General features: G+C 37.9%; 1 protein-coding gene across 2 annotated transcripts in view; it reads left to right on the top strand.

The window, feature by feature from the left end:
* The window catches only part of ALK (ALK receptor tyrosine kinase), a 759925-nt gene that overhangs the window by 77742 nt on the left and 655789 nt on the right, over nucleotides 1-26394 (top strand). Inside the window, exon 1 of one of the 2 annotated variants that reach the window (XM_060754130.2) lies at nucleotides 25471-25574. The exons of the other annotated variant lie outside the window; for it this stretch is intronic. The gene's annotated coding sequence lies outside the window, so the exon portion shown is untranslated. Of the gene's footprint in view, nucleotides 1-25470; nucleotides 25575-26394 lie in introns of those variants that run through there. 2 annotated transcript variants of the gene reach the window in all.

The following is a 26394-nucleotide window of genomic DNA, read 5'->3' on the forward strand; positions in this document are numbered from 1 at the left end:
TTTGAAAACAATGTGAATTCACAGTTGATGTCGCAGGGGGAAAGAACAAGGCCAGAGCAATCTAACAAAATGCTGAAAGATGCCAAATGGTGAGGAGATGCAGCATTCATTTTCTAACATTTCCTCTTGTGAGTCACAGCTGGGTTGTAAGGAGGGCTGTAGGTCTGACACATGGAGTGACAGGTACCCAGGGTGCTTGTAATGTGAACGCAATGGCATCTTTCAAAACAGCACTGCCTGCTTACATAATTAGACATAATTAGGGTAATTGGAGCAGAATGATGCAAAAAATATCTATTTTTGATATACAGTGTTGCAAAGAATGGATTTGATATTTAGAAAATATTAACATATGGTAATCAAGATGTTCAAAAGGAGAGATCATGTATGTTGATGAAATGTAAAAATATATATATATAAACTGTACTGTGTTCCTGTGACTGTTATTCAAAAGCATCTACACATGCAAATGTAAAGATTAATGTAATGTGATATTTGTGATCTTGGTTCTAGGTTCATGTGTAAATGTTGTGAAGTTCCCACTGTCCACATATAGTCAGTCTTTAACTATTTTGGTCAAGTTCACTTGTCCCTTAGGGACTCCTGTAATTGATTATGCTGTGTTGAAACTGTTAAGAAGTACATATCTCACCTGTTTTGAAATATCTGTGTTATTTCCTGTGGGTGCATTTACAATGTAGAAATGTGTGCTGGAGAAAGAGCCTTTGCTTCTGGAATTTCCCCAGTTGTGGATTCCATGTGGTGGATTCCATGTTAGTAGAGTGGTCAATACGTTTCCATGTTAGTAGAGTGGTCAATACGTTTTTTACGTTTAGTCAATACGTTTTTTCTCCAACGTATTGACTAAAATTCAGAGCTGATTCACTACCTCACTAACTCAAGAGCAAACAACCACTGATAAATGCACCCCACTAGGGCTTGCCTAACACTAATATGGATGATACTAGGCACCAGACATTTTAGCGCTTTCATTGCCATTCATTTCTCATCTATTCTTGATTTGTCTTCTTATACTGCATGTCTTTCTTGTTTAATTATTTCTACTTTTGTTTACTGCTCACTTTGAATCCTATTTGGGGTGATAAAACAGGGAATAATAATAATAATAATAATAATAATAATAATAATAATAATCCCAGTGGTTTAAAGTATAGAATAAAAAAGTATTAACCAAACACATGATCTTCTTTGCGCAACTGTAAGAAGATCAGAAAAGTAGTATAGAAAGATGAGAGTGGAGGATAGCATCATCCGGAGCTTCTGTAAAAGTCTGTATGAGGTTGTTGTTGTTGTTCATTCGTTCAGTCGCCTCCGACTCTTCGTGACCTCATGGACCAGCCCACGCCAGAGCTCCCTTCGGCCGTCACCACCCCCAGCTCCTTCAAGGTCAGTCCAGTCACTTCAAGGATGCCATCCATCCATCTTGCCCTTGGTCGGCTCCTCTTCCTTTTTCCTTCTACTTTCCCCAGCATAATTGTCTTCTCTAGGCTTTCCTGTCTCCTCATGATGTGGCCAAATTACTTCAACTTTGTCTCTAGTATCCTTCCCTCCAGTGAGCAGTCGGGCTTTATTTCCTGGAGGATGGACTGGTTGGATCTTCTCGCAGTCCAAGGCACTCTCAGAACTTTCCTCCAACACCACAGCTCAAAAGCATCGATCTTCCTTCGCTCAGCCTTCCCTAAGGTCCAGCTCTCACATCCGTAGGTTACTACATACCATGGCTTTGACTAGGCGGATCTTTGTTGCCAGTCTGATGTCTCTACTCTTTACTATTTTATCGAGATTGGATATTGCTCTCCTCCCAAGAAGTAAGTGTCTTCTGATTTCCTGGCCACAGTCTGCATCTGCAGTAATCTTTGCACCTAGAAATACAAAGTCTGTCACGGCCTCCACAATTTCTCCCTCTATTTTCCAGTTGTCAATCATTCTTGTTGCCATAATCTTGGTTTTTTTGATGTTTAACTGCAACCCAGCTTTTGCGCTTTCTTCTTTCACCTTGATTAGAAGGCTCCTCAGCTCCTCCTCGCTTTCGGCCATCAGAGTGGTGTCATCTGCATATCTGAGGTTGTTAATGTTTCTTCCAGCAATTTTCACCCCAGCTTTGCATTCATCCAGCCCCGCACATCGCATGATGTGTTCTGCATACACGTTAAAAAGGTTGGGTGAGAGTATGCAGCCTTGCCGTACGCCTTTCCCAATCTTGAACCAGTCTGTTGTTCCGTGGTCAGTTCTTACTGTTGCTCCTTGGTCCATGTACAGATTCCTCAGGAGAGAGACAAGGTGGCTTGGTGCGCCCATCCCACCAAGAACTTGCCACAATTTATTATGATCCACACAGTCAAAGGCTTTAGAACAGTCAATGAAGCAGAAGTAGATGTTTTTCTGAAACTCCCTGCCTTTCTCCATTATCCAGCGGATATTGGCAATCTGGTCTCTCGTTCCTCTGCCTTTTCTAAACCCAGCTTGAACATCTGGCAACTCTCGCTCCATGTATTGCTGGAGTCTTCCTTGCAGGATCTTGAGCATTACCTTACTGGCATGAGAAATAAGGGCCACTGTATGGAAGTTTAGCAGTCTTTCGCATTTCCCTTTTTTGGTATGGGGATATAAGTTGATTTTTTCCAGTCTGATGGCCATTCTTGTGTTTTCCATATTTGCTGGCATATGGCATGTATCACCTTGACGGCATCCTCTTTTAAGATTTTAAACAGTTCAGCTGGGATCCCGTCGTCTCCTGCTGCCTTGTTGTTAGCAATGCTTCTTAAGGCCCATTCAACCTCACTCCTCAGGATGTCTGGTTCTAATTCATTCACCGCACCATCAAAACTATCCTCGATATTATTATCCTTCCTATACAGATCTTCTGTATAGTCTCACCACCTTCTCTTGATCTCTTCAGCTTCTGTTAGGTCCCTGCCCTCTTTGTTTCTTATCATACCAATTTTTGCCTGAAATTTACCTCCAATGTTTCTAATTTTCTGGAAGAGGTCTCTTGTCCTTCCTATTCTGTTGTCTTCTTCCACTTCCATGCATTGCTTATTTAAAAATAGTTCCTTATCTCTTCTGGCTAACCTCTGGAATTGCGCATTTAACTGGGCATATCTCCCCTTATCCCTGTTTCCTTTTGCTTTCCTCCTTTCTTGGGCTACTTCCAGTGTCTCAGCAGATAACCATTTTGCCTTCTTGGTTTTCTTTTTCTTTGGGACGTACTTTGTTGCCGCCTCCTGAACAATGTCACGGACTTCTGTCCATAGTTCTTCTGGGACTCTGTTTACTAAATCTAGTCCTTCAAATCTGTTCTTCACTTCCACTGTATATTCGCTAGGAATGTTAGTGAGATCATATCTAACTGGTCTGTGTATTTTCCCTGATCTCTTTAGTTTTATTCTAAATTGAGCAATAAGAAATTCGTGATCTGAGCTACAGTCAGCCCCAGGTCTTGTTTTCACCGACTGGATGGATGTCCGCCACCTTTGGCTGCAAAGGATGTAGTCAATCTGATTTTGGTGTTGACCATCTGGTGAAGTCCATGTATAAAGCCATCTTTTAGGTTGTTGGAAGAGAGTATTCGTTATACACAGCGAGTTTTCCTGGCAAAATTCTATCAGCCTGCGTCCCGCTTCATTTTGTTCTCCCAGACCATGCTTGCCTGTGATCCCAGTTGTCATTTGACTTCCACCTTGGCATTCCAATCTCCTGTAATGAAAATAATGTCTCTTTTTGGTGTATTATCCAGTAGGTCCTGCAGATCCGCATAGAACTGATCTACTTCTGCTTCTTCAGCAGCTGTGGTTGGGGCGTATATTTGGATCACTGTAATGTTGAAAGGCTTTCCTTGCACTCGAATTAAGATCATTCTGTCATTTTTTGGGTTGTATCCAAGCACTGCTTTAGCGAATTTCTTATTAATTATGAAGGCTACTCCATTTCTTCGATGTTCCTCTTGTCCGCAGTAGTAGATCTGGTGGTCATCTGATGTGAAGTGGCCCATTCCAGTCCATTTCAGTTCGCTGACCCCCAGAATGTCTATCTTTAGTCTTGACATCTCACCAATAACAACATCCAATTTGCCCTGGCTCATAGATCTTACATTCCAGGTTCCTATGGTGTATTGATCTTCAGAGCATCGGATTCGTCGTTCACCTCCAGTACCGTCGGCCGCTAGCCTTCCTTTCGGCTTTGAGCTAGCTGCGTCATCACATCTGGGGCTAGTTGAACTTATCCTCTGCTCCTCCCCAGTAGCATTTTGGCCATCTTCCGACCTGGGAGTCCCATCTTCCAATGGCATACCGACATATCTCTGGTTGTACTGGTCCATTTAGTTTTCTTGGCAAGGATACTGGGGTGGTTTGCCATTGCCTTCCCCAGGGATCACGCTTGGTCTGACCTCTCTGCCACAGCCGTCCCGTCTTGAGTGGCCCTTCACGGTTTCACTCATGACATCATTGAGGTGCTCAAGCTCCAGCGCCACGACAAGGCGGTGATCCTTTGCTGGAATCTGTATGAGGTACAGCAGAAAAGTAATGGAACTGGCAATGGTATGAACAAATTGAACAAACTGACAACATGGCTACCTCTACCTTCATATGGTAGTTAGGTTAACCCATGCTTTAAACTCAGTTTGAACTTGCTACAGTTGCTATGCAATTGCTGATGTAAAGTTGTGTTTTTGAGGTATGTTAGGGCAACCTTGTAACATCAAATGTTGTATTTCATATCCAGAAGAGTCGAACTGAAGAGCTGAAATGGATTCTAGAAGAAGCCTTCCAGCACTTCTACAAACAATGGACACAATGCTTTCGTTCTTTTGTAGCTTCCCAAGGGAACTACTTTGAAGGGGATAACCTTGATGTGGACAAAATGAAATTCATGGTTAAAAGAAAATCAGTCTCATTACTTTTCTGCTGTACCTCGTAACTTAGGCACAATGATGTTGTTAAAAGACCTTATATGCAAGCATATCTATGTGTTGTGTATCTAGGTTTATATGTGTTTAGTTCTATAAGATTTTGTTTGCACTAAATCAAAACATGTGGGCCAGTGTTTCCCTCTCCCATCCTTTATTTTGAACTCTCTCCTTCCTGTGCTCTTATTATTCTGCATAGCTGGGTGTTCATACAGGGTCACTTTCTAATGAAAGCATCATATACTATATAAGTCAAATGCCAGCTCCCATGCTTCCATTGCACCTCTGTCATACAAATGAATGGGCTCAAGAAGTTTCAAAATAGAGGTGTGGGAAACAAAACATAAGATACACATTTATTTGAAACCCAGGGAAATAAGTATTATACAAAGTGTGGCCTTTGATGTTTATTTAATTGCCCGCTGCACTTTCCATAAAATGCACTAGGGCAATGGAATTGAAAATGTTTACAGCTGGCTGCATGTTGCGTTCTGATGCTAGATTTGTGGTAATGAGCTATTTCTTGTTCCTTGCGAAGGTGGCAGCACCTAAAAATACAGAAATAGAGAGACCCTATGAAAATAAGGTCTGACCCACTCAATATATTAAATAGACCAATTGAAACTCTATATTAAAACTGTTAAAATAGCATTCTTGATATACAGCTGGCCAATGTAATATTGCCTTGTACAACACTGCCAGGAGTGATGTGTTCATTTTTATATTGTTTTTAGATTAAAAAATTATTTAACAATAACAATGATAAATTGAAGCAAAGACATAATTCCCTAAGCATGCATATAATTAAAGCACTTTATTTTAGAGCTAGCTCTATTCTATCACTAGAAGACAACCTAGTCATAAAAACAAGATAGATTCTGTACCAAAATCAGATGTGATAGCACTTAGAAATTCATCTACTAAAAGAGTATGTATTGTTAAACAGGGAAGGCTCGCTTCTATAGCAGTTTTAAGTGAATAGAGAAAATGGTTTTCTTCCGTTCTACTTAGAATTTTTTTAAATATGGAAATGAAACCAATCTCTGGAGCTTTAGCTCTGCCCTGAATATTGGAGTCTCTTTGAATATTTTTTTTTTAAAAATTGGTATGCTGAAAGGAAGTTTATAAATATTTTAAGAAATAAATAATCAAAATTACACCATGGAAATACTTCTTCCTGCAGCCCTAAACTGACTTATGCAATTTACCGGCACAAGATGTCATGGTTAAAGGTGAATAGACAAAGTTATGGAGGATTAGGCTATCAATGGCTGCAAGTCATATTAGCCACATGCCTCATCCAGATGGCAGAGGTAGTGTACTTCTCCATCATGATGTCTCTCTACAAAGCCCTGGTGGTAAGACAATTGGGGGGGGGGGTGTTATCTTCAAGTCCTGCTTGTGGGCTTCACATTGGCATCTGCTTGTTCATTGTGGGAAGCAAAGCACTGGAGTAGCAGGGACCACATATGCCATTGAGCAACCCCACAACACATATATCCCTTTATATTTATTTTCTCCCTTGGTGAATTGATTTAAACAACCAAGGGGCAAAAAAGGGATGAATATAAACTGCTGGTTTCATTTACATTTCCCATTATGGAATACATTTATTTCCTGATTGAGTGTCCATTCAAGCTGGCAGAAATAAAAATGAAAATTAGCTAAATTTTATGTAGCTAACAAACCATTTTGTGTGAACACAATCCAAAAACTTCAGCTGCATACATGCATGGCAGAGTTATTTTGGCACAGATTTCTGTTTGGCTTTCTTTGCTTCAGTACACATGCATGTATACTCAGCATTATCATTTTGGGGAGGGGGGGGGGGAACTACGCCTGCAGTCCTAAAGTTCAATTTAAAAAAGTGGAATATTTCCAAGTAAACATCCTAGGTTGCACTTTCCATAAGTAATGAGGGATAATTACAGTCTGTCACAGTCTATTTGTATTGCTTTAACACTGTTCAATGTTTTGAGTCTCCTTAAGAGACTTATTTCTTTTTTTGATAGAGTTACAATCTTGGTAGATGCAGGGAATGCTGTGAATGTAGCATATCTTGATTTCAGTAAGGCCTTCGACAAAGTTCCTCATGACTTTCTTGCAAGCAAACTAGTCAAATGTGGGCTAGGCAATGTTACTATTTGGTATATCTGTAATTGTTTAAGCAACCGAACCCAAAGGGTCTCACCAATGGTTCCTCTTCATCCTCACAGTGACTAGTGAAGTGCCACTGAGTTTGGTCCTGGGCCCAGTTTTATTCAATATTTTTATTAATGACTTGGATGAAGGTTTAGACGGCGTGCTTATCAAGTTTGCAGGTGACACCAAATTGGGATGTGTTATTATTTGAGTATTTTATTTTTATGTATCTTATTGTATTTATTCATGTTGTGAGCCACCCCAAGTTCCTCAGGGAGATGGGGCGGGGTACTAATAGCATTTATTATTATTTTACTGCCACGATAACACAGTATGTCACATCAAATGAGATATATATGCTGGATTATTTATCATCATCATCATCATCATTAGGAGGGATAGCTAATATTCCAGAGGACAGGATCAGAATTCAAAATGACTTTAACTGATAATTTGGGCCAAAACTAACAAAATGAATTTCAATAAGGACAAATGTAAGATACTACACTTAGGCATAAAAAATGAAATGCAAAGATACAGGTTGGGTGATGCCTGGCTCAACAACACTCTGTGTGAGAAAAATCTTAGAGTTTTTGTGGACAACAAGTTGAACATGAGCCAACAGTGTGACGCAGTAGCTTAAAAAGCCAATGGGATTTTGGACTACAATAAAAGGAGTATAGATCAAGTCATGGTGCCTTTATATTCTGCTTTGGTTAGACCTCACCTGGAATACTGTGTCCAATTCTGGGTGCTCCACAGTTTTTATTTCCTTAGCTAATGGAGGCAACATATTGCAGAAAAGATGTAAAATAGTATTAGATCTGGGTGACATACAAGATGATATTTCCTGGATCCTAGCAACTATAATGTCTTGCTAGTTTCAAGATCCAGTAGGAAGCAAGCCTACAATAATAAATACAAGATGTGATTTACAGTGTCATTTATCATTGTTAACATCCATAGTCAGATATTCCATCTCCTCTTCTTGGAGAAACCTGTTTTCAGAGATTACAGGTGTGCAGCCTTTTAAAAGTTTTTAAAAAAATTAAATTTATATTTTTGTCTGAAGCAAAAAAAAGACATTGGTGTATAATTACTTTTAAAATAGAATATATCTCATTTACTTTTTTTAAAAAAATATCTATTTTTAAAATGTTTTTTTATTCATCCTATTTTTTCCCTTCAAAGTTAGGAACAGAAAAGCTTACACTGTATTAGATAAATGGTGCATCAAGAATATTGACAACTGTGATTGGCAACAGCTCTAGGGTTTCAAGCAGGATTCTTCTCAAGCTTTACCAGAAGATCTCTGGTATTCTCTGTTGATAACCTTTTATTGTAGTAGTAGCCGCCAGGCCTGGTCCTGCTTAGTCCTCAAAATCAGAAGGCGGTGTTCATGTTGGCATCAATGATCAGTTACCCCACATCTAACCAACATTTCTTCCTGTGAATGATGGGCAAAAACTTGGCATTTATTGAATTTAATCCACAAGTGTTAATACTCCTCGTGCCCCCATTTTTTAGCCAAACCCATGTTCTCTTCTGTAGCCTTCTTTAAATATATCACCATGCTCTAATCAGAATCTATAATTTGAGCACTTGTTTGTTACTTGCAACTTCTTGCTTCCCAGGGCCCTTCCAAACAGGCAACAAATCCAAGAGAAATTAGGATTTTAAATTCCACTTCCACTTGGAATGGAGGCCACACAGCTGGCCTAAACCCTGGGATTTTGCAGGGCTTGTGTCCAGATACTCACCCCTGCTGATCTGAGATCAGCAAAGGTGGGCATTGGCACTGCCAGCCTCCCCTTCCCTTCTGACAATGCTTGAAATCTCCCTCCCTCTATTCCCCCCTTCCTTAGAAGAGCAGAAAGAGGGCTTTAGGAGGGAAGGGGGGATTCCTCCTCCAAGGTGCCCTGTTGAATCTTCCAGGGAGGAGGAACAGAGGCAAAGGCTTCAGGCTTGCATGGAAGGCTTCTTCTGGTTATTTTAGAGGGAAATGGTGAGTGGGAGGGAGTCCAGCCAGAAGGGAGGGAAAGGAAATACGAGTCTTCCATGCCTGTAGGTTAACACAGGCATGGAAAGGTGTGTGCTTCTCAGGGTTTAAAGGGCTGCTTTTAAACACATGTTTTCCAGCCATTAAACCAATTTCTCCAGATTGTTTTCACATTTTGGCTAAACATTTTTTTTGTTACCCCCTCCCTTTAACCCAATTTAACCTGGGTTATAATGCATGTGTAGAAGGGCCCCCAGTTGTTATCCACTGAATTGAATCTTCATGATCGCCAAGTATTATTCCTCAAATGTTATTTCCATTCTCATATCCCCTAGTATTTTTAGGTTGGAAATAAATCCACAGAAGAAAGTGGATGTGTTGGATAGAAATAAGCTTGGCCACATATATTTTGGTTGCTGCTGATGTCATTAGTATGCTTCCCAATCCTTCTTAACATTGTGAGAGTTTTCTCAGGGACAGTTTTAGGTTCACTATGTACCATCTGAGCAAGGAAGAGGGGAATTTATTTTGGTACATTTTTAAATGAAATGACCTAATCCATACTTCTCAAACGAATACACAGATTGAAACACTTTTGTCTTTGGATGATCCAATGACTTCATGTAGCTGTAGGCTCAAAATACATATATTTTGTGTGCTACTGGATATCAAATCAAAAATGCGGATTTTAATGGGTGAAATGCAGTATATATATCACACATGCTTCTATGCTGTCATCAAACTATGCAGAATATTGGTGTTCTTGGTGTGAAGCTAATACATTTTCTTAGAATAGATATGTCAGCATAGCACCAATTCTGTCAGTCCATAGGAATTGGCCATATTGACATTTAGACAAGGCTTGTGCATATTTTATAGAAAACGAGTCCCACTGTACATTTGAAAATAATAAATGTACTTGAGAACTAATTTTACTTGTATTAAACCCCTGACTGCAGTGCAATTTTTCAGGCATGTTGCTAGACCTAGCTATATGTGATTTAAATGCTTAACATATGGACCACCACAGTTCTCAAAGTTTTTGGTATGCAATATGACCCCCATTCCGTGAGGCCGGTATTGATGGTTTCATCTATCCACATCTGACAAATTATGCTCTTTCTAGTAAATTTCTAGGCCATCCAGGATGACTATAACAGCTCTGTACAACATGTAGCCTGGGGGTCAAATGTAGCCCTCACAAGGATTTGGTGCAACCTGCAGAGGGTCTGAGCCTAAGCCTTAGAGAGGGATGTCACATACACCACTACAGATTTTGGAAAATGCCATTCATAAACTTTAGGAAAACATCATTTTGGAGATCATAACTTTTTTTTTAGGAAAGCATGACCTCTCAGAGAAGACCCAAAACCCCTTTAGAGTAGATTCTCCTCTTGTATATACAACCAGATGTAATTATGCTAGGCAATGGTTTCAGTTGTTAGACTGAAAAACCTGCTATCTCTCATCTGTTAGGAAAATGGAGATTTTGCCAGTGCAAAAAAACAGTGCTTCAGAAGTGTTTTTCAGTACCCAAAAATATACTCCCCATAAAACAGCTTGTTTTATATCATGGGCTCAAGAGACAAAAATGAAGTAGACTCTGATAACAATAACATATTTGGTTAACTCACAACCTTCATGTGTTCAGCATACACAGTTACAAAATTCTCAGATATGTTTGAGATAATTTTCTGTGTCATTCGGCCAGGATGTCTCTTACAGCAAAACAGCAAACAAGTGTGTGATCTGAGGTCTGAAGTAGTCTGTAGTAGTCATGTGGTCTGAAGGTGCTTTTATAACTTCTCAGGAACCATAGAGTAAAGGAAGCTGCATATTAGAACATAACAGAATATACATACAGGAAATAGTAAGTGTAGTGGGGTGAGTTATTTATTTGGGAGGAAGAAAAATATTTATTTTATTCGATAATAAAAAAAATCCCACCAAAACACACACACACAGCCGAACACCACTTAAGATTTGAATGGGCTTCTGCTGTTTCAAGCCCCAAACCAAAAGGCTGAATTATAGAAAGGTGGTACTTTCTGCCTGGCCGAAAAACCCTCTCTCTTCAACACCCAGGTTTCATCTCCTGACAGGGATTTAAAAACCTCTCTTTTAAAAGACAGTTTTTTCCTCTTGGCAAGTTAGGCTCTGCCCACTCTAACTTAGCCAATCACACCCCTTTTGTGACAAAGGGGAACCGCCAATAGATCCAGGCAGAATGCTGGGGACTCAGATTGTACTCAGATTGTAGTGATAGGGAGCAGGGATAAAATTTTAGGGGTTATCAGACCTTTATTCAGGTAGTTTCGAATTTGGCCTCTAGCATTAGATTAGTCATTTTAGAGAGAGAAGGAGGCAGTAAAGAAGGATGGGCTCATTTCTTGCCTTTGTTACTCTTCCTTTTTATCTGTCTCCTCATTTGGCTGGAAAACTGTCAGCTTTTGCACTGTTTCTTTGCCTCCTGGTCACCTTTGTTGTCTCATCCTCCTCTGGTAGGAAAAAAAGCAGAAACTCCCCATCCTTCACTTCCCTCACTTGTGAAGGAAAAAAGTAGCTTCACCATTAAGTTTTTGTGAGGTTTTCATAGGAAAGTTAATTTTTCCCCTCACAAATGAGGTAAATGAATGGTGTAGAAATGACAGTTTTACCTCTGTAGGAGAAGGTGACAGAGGCAACCCAGAGGCAAAGCCGAAGGGAGAGCACTGGAAGCAAGACCTGAGGCACTTCTTTTTTCTCTCAGAAAAGGACTTCAACTTGTACATACTCTGAGGGGAAGCAGGGAAAAGGGAAAGGCACCTCTTTATATGGTATTTTGGACATGTTTTGTTAGTATGAAACAGTTTCAAAAGACAGTCTTGACTTCAGAAATGTTGGGAGGCAATAGTGTGCTTACTTTCCCCATGGTTGCAGCACTTTCTCAAGCTAGTATGTCATATTGTAGGGTTACAGGCTTTTGTTGACTCTTTAGGATGATATATGAAAGCCTTTAGGAGGAGGAACAGATAGTACAACAACTGGAGACAAAATTGTGGGGGACATTTTTGTTGAGTACTGTTACTTGCTAAGCATGCATTCCAAGTTGCCCCTACCTGAAACTCTTGTCTCCAAATAGATCAAACGCTGGGGTTTAATACATTAATCTAACCTGCCATTTAGCCATTTGTTCTTACTGTCTTTCAATATGTATGCTTTAAGTTCAATCAAATAAAATATAAATCTTTTTAAACCTGTAAAAATTGAAAGTAGAAAGAAAATTTAGTTGAAATCCAATTGCCTTGTTGACAGTTACATCCTTTTTGGTTCTTGTGGGAGTGCTTCTTTGCCAAATTAGCTTTCTGTGAATATTTTTTTACTGTTTCAGTAGACTCTTCAAGTTAGGTATAAACAAATCATGAAGTCACATAGAAAGAAATGATGGGAATATTAAAGATGTACCAACCAAACGTAATCAACCTCACATGTGTTTCAGCAGTTCATGCACGCTTGTTCCACAATTGTCTTCAGAACTGCTTTCCTGTTTTCCTTCTTGCTTCCAGAAATGAACAAATGGACAAGACAACAGAATAAAGCCAATTCTCGTTCTCTCATAGTAGAAACATTGAAATGAATGAGATTCTTTTTGTTATAATTAATGTCAATCTAATTAATTTCAATAGTTTTCTTCTGGATAGGACTATCAGTGGATTTAGCCCTATCCTCTTGTTACCAGCAGAAAGCAGCAATAAAGTTTAATGTCATTGCAGAACATAATTGCAAAGTTTAAATATATTTATCCCATTTCCCTTTTCCTTGTAAACGTTGTAACTTCATTAACCATATGTGTTTGCTTGCTTTAGTGGTGTAGCAGCTTGCAGAGCTTGTCGCCTCTAGCAAAACACTACCTTTTATATTTTTCCCACTAGTATTATGTTAGATACAACCCAGAGTTATATCTCTGTTCTTGTATTGCTAGTTCAGTCATAGAAGTAAGGGTCTAGACCTAGATGGCGAGTGGATGGATCTTGCACTTCCATTTCAGTTGTATGTACCATCCCATTTTTCTGTTACTTCTTCTTTAAACCCTAACCCACTCCTCTATTTTTCTTTTGTATTGAAGAAAAAGTCACATTTTCTTCAGCCAGTATTATCTTTGGAATTTTCTCTGGACAGGTATTTATTCTCTTTGGACAGGCCTTTCTTCATTTATTTTAAATGAGTTGTATCGCTGAGGTTTCTCTTACTCTTGAAGTTTTTGCTAAAATTATTGACTTCTTTCCCTTCCATTTTAATTTCCACATACACTTTGTATTTTGCACTGTGACTTTTTTCAGCAAGCCCATAATTTGTATTTCTATTAATATAGCACTAGGTGCTGTATAAATAGTAATCACAATAATTTATTGAACAAGCCATTCTTGGCACTGATCTATCAGTAACATCATATCATTCCATCACACAGTGATTGGTAAATCATTTCAGTCCAGTGATTGATAAAGATTTATGTGACATTGTTTAAGAGAGAAAAGCTAACAAATTAGACAGCATCACTTTAATCGTGCTTTAACAAATTCTTAGTCTTGGGAAAGACATGATTAATGAGAAATAGAAATTATGTGTTAGGCTAAGGACACAGTCACATCACTAAAGTTATGGAAAAATGTATCACATAACCTTACTTTGAGAACTTGGTTATAAGTATGACATTTATTTTATTATTATTATCATAGACTGATAGACTAGAATTTTTTTTCAATATATATGCAAAAGTAAGGTAGGAATTCTTGCTTGTTAGCCTTTGTCCTGCTGGCCCCTGCTGGTTTAGAACATGTCTATCATGTACAGAAATAAAGTGAAATCATGTACAGAAATAAAGTTTTTTGTTCATAAACTGAAATAGGAATATGTGTTGTGACCTAATACTTCCAATGACAACAAAAGGAATCTTAAACTGCAATGGGCACTGCAATGCAGACACTATAAACAATCTTGGACCAGCTTCACTGTGTGGGTGATTGCCATGCTGGGAACCAGTTTGGAGAAAAGAAGGTAATTAAATATACCATGGAAACTGGCCTTCTTGTTTCCTGCAGAGATGGACATCAGTGTACCAAAGGCATATGGGGTGGGGGGGGGGGGGAAATGAAAGTGACTGCCAAGAGCGGGTGGCTATTTAGCCCCCTCCTGCAAAACTATATCCCTGGCTCATTTTTAATTGCCTCATTTCCAGATTCCTCAGCAGGGGCAGGTGTCTACAATGCTCTCCACATTTTTCCTTGGATCTGGGATACACACTGGCTCCTACAGCAACAATTCTTATGGTTGAACTTGGGTTTTCTAGCGACTTTTTAAAATGCAGTGTATATGCATGCTACAATACACATTGGCAATGTGCTTTTTGTAGCCACATGAATGCAAGTCAGCCTCGAACTGTATTATATGGTCTGTAGAAGGGTCCAGTGACAAAGTATTGTATGCAAAAATTAATAAAACCTAGGCCTATGTTGTCTCTTAACAGCTCAGTGGCTAAACAATATTGGCACTCTACTTCAGATAAGGAGTTGGGTTCTAATACCTTTCACATGAGTAAAAATTGTGTGCATACTCACAAGGTAGGTTAACAATTTCCTCCCCTTATCTTGGTAAAAACTACTCCAGTCTTTTGCTAGAACCATGCTAGATACAGAAGAATATTAGTCAATCTCCTGCCTACTTACACAAGTTGCTATGTTGGATTTTCTCCAGATGATGTTAGATTGCAATACCTATCGGTTCCTAACCAACATAGTTGGCTGTGGTGCTAGGAGTACAACTTCTGGAGGGGAATATGTTGGCAATTCATGACATCAGTCTATCTTGCTACAACTCATACATAACTTCAAAAAAATGAAAAAGATATTTAGCCATTCAGAACATAGTTCAGAAATGAGGCAATTTATAAATTAATAGTAAAAATAAAGCAAGTTTTTATATAGGAATTAAGTTACACTCTTGTAGAACAGATCACTGCTGTAAATTTATGAATTGAATACCAATGTGACTGGTGTGGTTTAATACAAATGAGTGCTTCCTCACAACACATTATTCTCATTTCTACCAAAATTAGATCCCTGGAGATTTTGACGGAAGCAAATGATCACTACTGCAATTTTTAATTGAGAGAATGTAGCAGGTGGTTGAGTGTTCTGTCTGGTCTTTTATCCCTTTTTTCATGCTTTTTCCCAGTAGATTCTCACAACTGGAAGTAAAACAGTATAGTTTGACAACATACAGTCTTCATTCCATCTTGTTGTAGCAGATAGTCTCTAGGTCCATGCTTTAATTGTTGGGGGATATGTGAAATTACACTGTATTTTACAATTAATATTCACAAGTCAGAGATAAACAAGTCCCATGCTACCATCACCTACATTGAGCATCTAGTAAACATATTAAGCAGGCTTTGTATATTTTTGTAAACAAAAATTACATAACTTTACTTACAAATATTAAAGATGCCATATCTTATAGTTAACAGTAATCATTTTAAAACAGAACACTCTTGCTTTAAATAACATGCAGACAAAATGTTTTTCTGACTTGAAATATTATTTGACCCATTTATTTCATGGCCTAAGGTTGGGACTTTGCAAGTTTATGGGCATATTATGGTGAATATCAAGGCCATAGAATACCTTTAAAAGATTATGATAAAATGTAATCATAACTGCAGTCTCCTTCACATCAGTTCCTCTTGAACAGAGCAAAGATAATGTCTTGTTCCCTCTTCAAGGCACTCCTTTTATCTGCACGTACACTTATCATGTCTGATTTTGATATACGGTAATTAATTTCTAGGGGCTTCTTATACTAATTCACCTTAAAGTTCAAGGATATTATCCTAGGAGATCAGCTAATTAATCAAAGGTTACATGTTGGCCATTAATCAACTATCTCTTTTGAAAAACAAAGTTTGACTACTGAAAGTATATATATTTAAAAACACCCACCATAAACAATCCTCCTGGGGCAGAATACAAATAAAGTTTTATTATTTTAGTTTTTTTTATTATAAATAAACATATTATGTTGAATACGTTTTCAGATTTGCTTTCTTTAAATAATAGGACAGTATGTGTCTAGTGTTTTAGCTATAGGTAGCAAATTTAAAATAAATGATTGCCTTTATTATGTGTTTCTTTCTTTCAAATAGCCTTTCTGAGAACTCAAAGACAATATCCTTCCTATACTCTAGGGCAGATGTGTCAAACTTCTGGCCCTCCAGACTTCCAACTCTCAGAAGCCCTGGGTAGCTGGTCTAATCAATAGACAGGAATTCTGAAGTTTTGAAGTCTAAAACACCTGGAGAGCCACAAGCTTGACACCATTGTTCTAGGATGTTTCAATTGTATTTTTGCCATGTTTTCTTCCCCCTGAGCTATTTGACGACCCTTAGGAGGCTTTTCTAAAAGTAGAACTGACCAGAAGTCATTCAGAGGGCACAGTGGGCATTTTAAATTTGAAATTGTAGAATACAGAGGAGCATATTGTGAGCCATGCTTTGTCTATGCCAGTGGTTCTCAACCTGTGGGTCCTCAGGTGTTTTGGCCTACACCTCCCTGAAATCCCAGCCAGTTTACCAGCTGTTAGGAGAGAGTTGAAGGCCAAAAACATCTGGGGACCCCAGGTTGGGAACCACTGGTCTATGCTATGTGTTTTAATACATAAGGAATAACGAGTTTTATGTGATGTGTTTACAGCATGTAAGAAAAAAGTGTCAGTTGTTGCTAATACTACTACTATCTTTCCACATGAATGGACTAAATAAATAAATAAGTCTTCATTATTAAGATGATGTATGGATAAAAGGCTTACAATATGTCCATATATGTGTGTGTATAAGTCAAAGCTAAGTTTTTGGGCCAAATTATGGATTTTGATATGACCCATGCATATGTTGAGGGGCATTCTGCAAAGAAAACTCCTGTGCCACCTCAGGAGGCCATCCATCCCTGACTGCAGCCATTTCCCCACCCAGACATTCAAAAAGGCCAGAAGATAGCAGCACAAGAGTAAGAGTAGAGGAGAGCAGTGTTTTTAGGTTCTCCAGAATGGTTCAAGCCCAGAGAATGAAATGGTTCCATTCTTGAATGGAACCATGAATAAACCAATCCAGTTTTTTAAGGTTGATTTTTAACTAAAATTTCTAGAATTATACATGAGTAATGAATGGTATACAATAAATACGTCTCATCTCGTATGTAATTGAACATCAAAGTCACAAGTCTTCATGCCAGTGAGGAAAATAGTGAGGAAAACTGATATGAAAAGAATCAACTCGTTTGAAATGTTGTAGTGAAGTAGAGTTTTATGGATACAAATGATTGCTAAAAAGACAAATGAATGGCAGTAATGTACTACTAGTGTGGTAGATCTTGTTCATTTGAAATGTGGTGTTGGAGGAAATTCTTGTAATTATTATGAACTACTAAAATTAGGACTGATCATATAAAAATGATTGGAAATGGGTTTTTAAGGTTTGAAAAATCCTGGCAAGATTTCTGGACTATCAGAATTTTTGTATTTCAAGACTTACTGTGCACAAAATTGGAATGTGGCTAATTCTGCTCAAAAAACAGCATTTCAAAATTAATATATCATTATTGCAAAACTAATACCATCATAAATAAATGTAGTTTTCTGCACATAAAATTCTATAATTGGGAATATAGTTTGTTTATAATTTCCATATAACAGATTTGTGTAGAAAACAGCATTTGCTGCACTTGAATAAATATTTCTGCATTGAAATATTATTCTTCCAGACAGAAAATACTGTTTGACATACCAAAAATTGCTGTTTTCTGCAAGCAACCATGTGTGAATTTTGCACAAAATAAGTTCTTTTTTAATTTTTAATTTTATTGCATACAAGTTACAAAAAGCAAAAATTATATTAACTAGAAAAACGGGTATATTGCAACATTTTAACAAACCCTTTCCATCCTTCCTCTCACCCATGAACCCACCACCTATGAATTCTGGCACTACTCATTGTGAATCTTATATCTAACAAAACCTACCCTTATAACTACTTTAGTAAATTCTAAAATACAAACAGCATTCAAAAAATGCATGGCTTTCTCAAAGTGGAAAAAAATATTGCTGAAATTATTCATTGTTACCTTCAAGAAGAAACTTGTTGAAGAATCAAAGCCCTTCTAAAAAGACAAATGAGCATGTCAAGCACAGAATGAAGTTAGTAGTACTATTGTCTTGGGTCAGGGGTCCTCAAACTTTTTATAGAGAGGGTCAAATCATAGCCCCTCAAACTTTGGAGGGCCGGATTATAATTTCAAAAAAACATGAATGAATTCCTATGCACACTGCACATATCTTATTTGTAGTGCAAAAACCCTTAAAAACAATACAATAATTAAAATGAAGAACAATTTTAACAAATATAAACTTATTAGTATTTCAATGGGAAGTGTTGGCTTGCTTTTGGCTAATGAGATAGGGTTGTTGTTGTTGTTGTTGTTGTGTGCTTTCAAGTCATTTCAGACTTAGGTTGACCCTGAGCGAGGGCCGGGTAAATGATCTTGGAGGGCCACATCCGGCCCCCAGGCCTTACTTTGAGGACCCCTGTCTTAGGTATACAGGTATGCAGACTATAGAATCAGAGCATGATACTTTGATAAACAGTCATGCACACTGATGTCATCACTGCAGATCAAAAGACAAACTGGCAAAATGGAACTACCTAAAAGGATCCTCCACCTTGTACGACTGTGGAGCAGAACAAACAACTGTGTACCTGTATGCTTGTCCACAATGCCCTGTACAGAGGAAGAATTGTTTAAAGCTACAGACAATGCAGTCGCTGTTGCCTGGTTTTGGTCCTTCTATTTTTGCTCCTTCTATTTTTATCAGTTTTTTACATATGTATGCAATGCTTTTGACGCAAAATAACTGCTTCATTTCTGGACTTTTCAAAAAGTGCTATGCTGTTTAGCTTCTTGAAGGTAGCTAAACAAATTAGGTAGTCATTGCTCTTTTCAAGCATCTCTTGTTTCTGTCTGTTTCTTTCTTTTTTAGTTAATAACTTAAATAGTGCTGTTTTAAACAGCATTTCATTGAACAGCAAATTAACTGTCTATACAATGATTTATGAAGAACTGGAAACCCCACACTTCAGTTTTGCTACTGTAGACATCTAAAGAAGGCATCCAAAAGATTAATACTTTAAAATCCTGTTAACTAAGTTGGAAAAATGGATGTTAACACTGAATTTCTAGAATGGTAAACTGAATAATCTGGTAGGAAGCAGAAAGCAGTGTTTATGTTTTAAAGGTGTGTTAGGAGCGCAATCTTTTTAAACTTTAGAAATATAAAAAACTGGTTATAAGAGATCAGGTTATTTGTCTTCTCTGGGCTAGTGTTTTGTGCTCAAATTGGCAGCACCAATAATTCTCTGTCAGCAGCTATTCCAAAAATTGCTACCTGATCTTTTAACTATTGATGCCAGGGATCATCCTCTGATCATATATATGCAACCTTTGTATTCTACCACCATACACAATCTTCTTTCACTCCTAAGGAACTTCGTTGAACTACTGCACACTTTTGATAAATTGTGGAAGTGTTTTAGCATCATTATAAAATGGCTTGGCAAAAAAAAAAGTACCTGTTTAGAACATAGAGACATATGAGGAAAGGAATGAGACACCCACCTCATGCCAATAACACATATAGATAATATAGGGTGCATCTTCATAAAGCAGTTACCTTAATGTTCACCTGGAGTGAGCTATTCCAGAGCAGCATCAGGAGTAACTGCACTGTCAACCCTTACATTGGCTTGGGAGCTACATGATAGCTGCACCTGCAGCTTCCAAACTGGCATGTCAACTGCATGGTGGCTACATGGGCAAGTGGTGGTAGAACCACTTTGCCACCACTTGCCTGCCACCCAAATCTCCTCCTATCTAACTTATCTTAGAAGTGCCCACTGGGCACCAAAATAGAGCCAGACATTCATTGGTGCCTAGAATGATGGCTTTAAAATCCATCCGGGAGGCCCTCCTCTCACTCCCACCACTGTCACAAGCACAGCAAGTGGGGACAAGGGAAAGGGTCTTCTTGGTGGTGGCCGTCTGACTTTGGAACACCCTCCCCAAGGAGATTAGGCAACCCCCCATGCTGTCCTCCTTTTGTAAGGAGCCGGAAATCTGGATATTCCAAAAAGCATTTGAGAATGACTAGTCCCTACTTATAAATGCCGAGTTCCTAGCACTCCACATAGTACTCTGTTCTCTGCACTTCTTTCAATCTGTTGACCCTATACAATGTTGTTTTGCACTATCCTATACCTGGTCCTTCTAATAGCCTGATCATACCCATCTAAGCATTTCTGGCTATTGGGTTTTTTTGTGTGTATTGTCTGATTGAGTTTTAAGGCTGCTATTTTTATACCCCTGTTTTTATTTAATTGTGTTTTATCTGATTGTTATGTTTTGCTGTGTTTTATTTTATATTTTTTTCATTTTTAATGGATTGTTTTGCTTTTATGTTTTTGCCTTATGTACTGTGGACATTTTGTCCCATGTGTAAGCCACCCTAAATCCCTTCAGGGAGATGGATGTGGGGTATAAAAATAAAGTTATTATTGTTAACCAATGCACTGAAAGACAAGGGAAGTAGGAGGGGATAAGGAGGAATCCCTCCCATTTTCTGATCTACTCAGTGCACTGGATAATGTCATTTCAGATACCAAGGAGTATGCCTCCATTTTGACCATTTAGTGTTCTAGAAGTGAGACACATGAGGAAGACATATCTCCTTGGTCACTGGGTGGTTGGGTGGGCTGAGGGAGAGGTGTCCCTGTAGCAGGAAGGAAAGCCACACAGAACATTGCAGAAGAAGATATTGGACACCTCCATTTGGGGTATGTGACATTACATTTGTGTGTGTTACTTATGCAATTTTATAAATGGCATGAGTTCTCATCCATTTATATGGATTAACTCTTCATATAGAAATAAAATTTTCAATTGTAGTGAGTGCAGCATGATGACTGCATACCAACATGCTCATGTAACTAGATTTGGTTGATACATCTTTAGTACTTCCCTAAAGTTTATAATATGGATAATAACTATATTCAAGGCTCTTTTACTGGTGAGATAAAAATCAATGCTTCCTAATTTCAAGCAGAAACGAACTATACAAAATATGTTTTATTGTCAAGCTATTCAAAAGATAGAATGGGAACATTCAATACATTAATTTTTGTCTGCTTAGAAACTTTAAATAATTGGAGTGCCAAGATATTCTTGTTTATTTAGCCATCGAGGACGGTGGCTTTTGTTTGTTTTGTTTTGTTTTTGGTCTTGTTTTACAAATGTAGAATAAATACCTATAAGTGAGCAAAGACATAGGAGATATTTATAGACAAGCATTTCTCAACAGTCTGCTGACAGAAAATGTAAACAAGACAATTAATACAAAAACATAATAGCTACAATTCAGTCTTGGAAGCATCATGTTTCGGGTGAACAATGGTGAAAATGATCCAGAATATTCTAGTCCTGTAAAGAATTATACTACAGTTATTATAAGTAATTAACCTCTTGGTATTATCTAATGATGGAATGCTCATATTAGAAAAACTTTCTTATTGTGTTGATTCATTGTATGTTTTTCACAGATGCACACTTTCATTAATGCTGTAAGAGTTAGCAAATACCATTCATACAAAGTTGGCTGATGCAAATTGTGGAGTTGCAAATAATAAAACTTGGAAGCATTCAATTTGCTGTTTTTCTTAGCATTAGGGTCACATTCAGTGCTATTTCCCTTGTATACATCAGAATTAAAGAACATTATAGTAAAATCATTCTGGAAATGATATACACCCTTGAACCAATAAGAGTTGCTTGTTTAGAACCTGAAGTCACAATAAAAGCACAATAAATCCGAATGCAAAAAGAAAATAGCAACAGAAGATAGTGAAAAACGTGTCCTTAACAAAAATTTAAAATATAATTTGGAAAATGGATGAGGCTGAACAAACTTCAGTTGCTGGCATAAACTTATTTTGGCTCAGAGGGGCTGACAATTCCAATAAAGTTTGGGATGACTGCTATCCATTATTTCAGGGTTGGTACCATCCTGGGCCCTGCCTTATATTTAATAAGTTCTGTAGCCTGTAAAACAGTTTTCTGCCAATTAGGTTTTCAATTTCAAGAATCTGGAAGAGGTTTATTCTTTCCTTCTTCAAAAACTGAGGAAGGATAATTTGCCCAAGGTCACCTAGTGAATTTCATGACTGGGTGGGGATTAAAACCCTGGTCTCCAGAGTTATAGTCCAATTCTCAAGTCATGCACTATCCTAATTCGAGAAGGAACCACAAATCTGCTGGAAACACATAGTTTGTATGACACTGCCATGTCTCCACAACAGCTGCTTTCTCTTCTAAATTCATTTTAGTCAGTCTGCAACAACTTGTAGGGATCCTGGTGGGTCAGCTAATACTTGAAATGAAAAGACTGAGATACCATATCGTGAGCTACCTCATGAAGCTTTCTACCACAACTAATACATCATTGAACAAATATTAAGAATGTTTTGTGAGTTTGGGCAGTTAGTTGTATATACATTATCTGAGTACATTGGCATTAAAAGCTATGATTTTTCTTTGCTTTCTTATTCCTACATGAGGCATCTAAAGAACATCCACTAATGGATACAAAAGTGTACTTTGCTAATGCATTCATTCCAACACTCACAAGTGATACCATGCAGAGGAATTGACTTAGTGTGCTAATCACACTGAGCATTCCAAATAAATTTTTCAGGCATACTTTATTTGTGGATTAAATCTGAAATGAATCATACATATCAATTTAATTTAACAGCTAACTAGAAAAAAAATCTTGCATGAGTTCCTTATTTGTTCATTATATTGCCCACACTTCGTGTTAACACAAATGTTGTGGTATGTCTAATGGAGCTGCTATTAAATGGAATATCTGAAACAGCTAATGCAAGCAGAGCCTGGTATCCTCAAAATTATTTATCTGGTTATGGGAAGAGTACCATACTGTCCATTTGAAATTTCTATATATTAGAGGTTTTAGTTTGTATCCAATTTGTGGTAGTATTTTCTATAGGATTTCCTTTCAAGAAGGAACAAGGCTTCTCCACTTATTTCCCAAATCAGACAGGATAAGGTGCTTTTAGGGTATTTAGAAAGGATATATTTAACAACATTTTCTTTTGAGAAAAGGTAGAATATAAATGTGATAATACATAATGTATTCAGCATACCTTATTTATTATTACAGTTATATCCTGCAAATTCCTTAAAATAGCTTAAAATGATATATGTGCAATTCTCAGTTTTCTTTTCCTAACTATTGTTGAGGGATGTTAGATTGACAGGTGATACAAGGACTGAGACCTGGTTTTCTCCTGTCCTAATCCAACTGTTTTGGCTTGTCTCCATTGACTCTCTAAGGTAGTGGTGTTTTTAATGTGTTTATGAATTCTTCAGTATTATATATATTAAATCATTCCAAAATGCAACATTTCAGAAAGACAATGACTGGAACAGCGATTTGACGGACAAGACTGTTTTATTGTTTTAATGATTGTTTTATTGCTTGTGGATGTACTATTTTTAACTTGATTTATTGTAGTATATAGTTGTAATTGTTTGTACTGGCATTGAATTTTGCCATTACTTATACGTAAACCGCTTTGAGTGCCCCTCGGGGTGAGAAAAGCGGTATACAAATACTATAAATAAATATCCCAATGAGATATTTTAAATATTTACTTTAGGTAATACATAATAGCTGTTTATTAATCAATCTGCCTCTCTCTATCTCCATTCAAATGTGTGTGTGTCTCACTTCACTTTCACCCATCACAGAGGTCCCATCCACACAGGCTTTATAATCTGACTAGAAACTGGTTTGAGATCAGCATACCTGCATAACATGGCAGTAAACAAATATCATCCCCTGCAAGCATGGAAACACAAAACCCTTCCATTATTTTCTGTTGTTCATGGGAGTTCTGTGTGCCAAGTTTGGTTCATTTCCATCATTTGTGGAGTTCAGAATGCTCTTTGATTTTAGGTGAACTATAAATCCCAGCAACTACAACTCCCAAATGATAAAATCAACCCCCCCATCCACACCCCATTAGTATTCAAATTTGGGCATATAAGGTATTTGTGCCAAATTTGGTCCAGTGAATGAAAATACATTCTGCATATCAGATATTTACATTATGATTAATAGCAGTAACAAAATTACAGTTTTGAAGTAGCAACAAAAATAATTTTATGGTTGGGGTCACCATGACATGAGGAATTGTATTAAGGGGTCACAACATTAAGAAGATTGAGTTACAACCTATCTAGAATCTGTTTCTCTCCCTTCAATTTTTGTGAGGGAATCTGGGGAAAGATACATCCAATTGTGTGGCTTTAATTCAAATCTGAGTTGTGGCAACCCTAAGACTAATTTATTGTGGAGATTCCCCTGGCAAGTTTCTTCAGCACAGAGCTGCTTTTTCTTTATTCTGATATTGGAAGGGTGTTACTTGCCCAAGGTCATCCAGCAAGTTTTCATGTAGCAGTGGGGATTTCAACCCTGGTCTCTAGAGTTGTAGCCCAGCACTCAAACCACTTCAGCACACTTGTTGACCTTGGTTGGTGATGGCTTGCTGGTTTTAAAGTGCTTCCTCTCTTCATACTTCTTCTTTGTAAAATTGTGAAAGAGGTACTTCCCGAAGAACTGTGGGAGGTCTTGTCTTCATAAACAACTTGTGAATCTCCCCATTGGGAGATGGGTGACTTTCCTTTTGTGCCTAAATGTGCAGAAATGTGAAAAAAGGAAACATGCACTGACTTTCCACTTTTGCTATCTAAAAGAACCTTGAGATGTATTCAGAATGCTCTCACAGTATCAATGAACTGCATTAAATGGAGAAATCTTCCTTGAAATAAAAGTACACTCTCTGCCATGATTGATGCACTGACATGCTAAAGAAGTTTCCAAATGCAGTGGTAAAGGGCAGGATGGCTACAGCACAAGCTGCGCTAAATGCTCTGGGATTTATTGCAGTGATTAATCAGGAGCTGGCTTAGAAGTCAGTTTGGAAACACAGTGCATTCTCCTCCTGAGATTCTACTCTTTTCGCCCCATGTTGCTGTGCTGCTGTTGCCGCTTCAAGCACAGAAAGGACTTGCGTAAACATTTTAATATTACATGAGACTTGTCTGAGCTTGAATGATCACACATATGTTAAAATCTTGGAAGGCAAGCAGGCAGGCCCCCCAGAGAGCAGCCCATACTCATGGACCTTCTTCACCATAGAAGATCCTGGCTGTAGAATTTCCGTATCCAGCAGACAATCTAGCAGACAAGAAATGCTTTCAGCTCCTCTTCATCTTAATGTATTTTAGCAATGAGATACCTCCCCCAAGTAGGTGCCCTAGAAATGAAGACTCTGTGCCTACAGCCAAGGTAGGGATGACATTAATTGTGTAGATGGGATTAAACAGCATTTTTATGTCAATAGCAGTCAGGGGAAGAATAGAGCAGGTAGGTTAATTCTTACTCTTCTTGGTATACTCCTAACAAATATCTCCCCTCTGAAGCTGTTATTTGATTTTTAAGGGGAGGTCCCATTAGAATAGAATGCAGCTGTCTTTGAAATGCAAATAGCTGCTTAAGAAAGGACTGTTACAAGAGGAGAAATAATTAATTTCCCCTTCCCCTAACCAATATGTTCCCAAGGCTCCTCAAGTTTTCCCCAAGGCTGCTATTTACACAACGGCATACACATATGTACATTGATTGAATTCACACATTTAATGCCACATCCTATCTGGCATTTAGTCAAAAGCTGACAGATTGATGAACTGAGGTCTAAGCTGAAGGTCATAGAGATTGAAGACCAGATACGTACCTTCTGTAATAGTGTAGATTTCATAGCATCCTCTTTTTAAAAAATCCAAAAAACTGGTCACTTTCACTAAAATATTTGTGGACCCCCCCCCCCCACTCCCAAGATGCTACAAACATAGAATGAGAAAATGTTAATGACTATTTTAGATTTTATGGGGCAGGCACATGAACCCTCTCATTCTTCCTTTCCTCTTTAATGTAATAACGATTACACTATGCTATAATAAACTTTTTTTTTATTTTTTCTACAAAAAAAGTTATTAATCAAGAAAAACACACAAACTGAGAGGAACTGCAGTAGGCAGATTATGCATGAATCTGCTGGAAAGACCAATATTCTGCAATTGCCTCTCTTCTCCTAGTTGCTGAGTTAATG

The sequence above is a fragment of the Anolis sagrei genome, chromosome 1, assembly GCF_037176765.1.
Source record: "Anolis sagrei isolate rAnoSag1 chromosome 1, rAnoSag1.mat, whole genome shotgun sequence".
Classification (NCBI taxonomy): Eukaryota; Metazoa; Chordata; class Lepidosauria; order Squamata; family Dactyloidae; genus Anolis; species Anolis sagrei.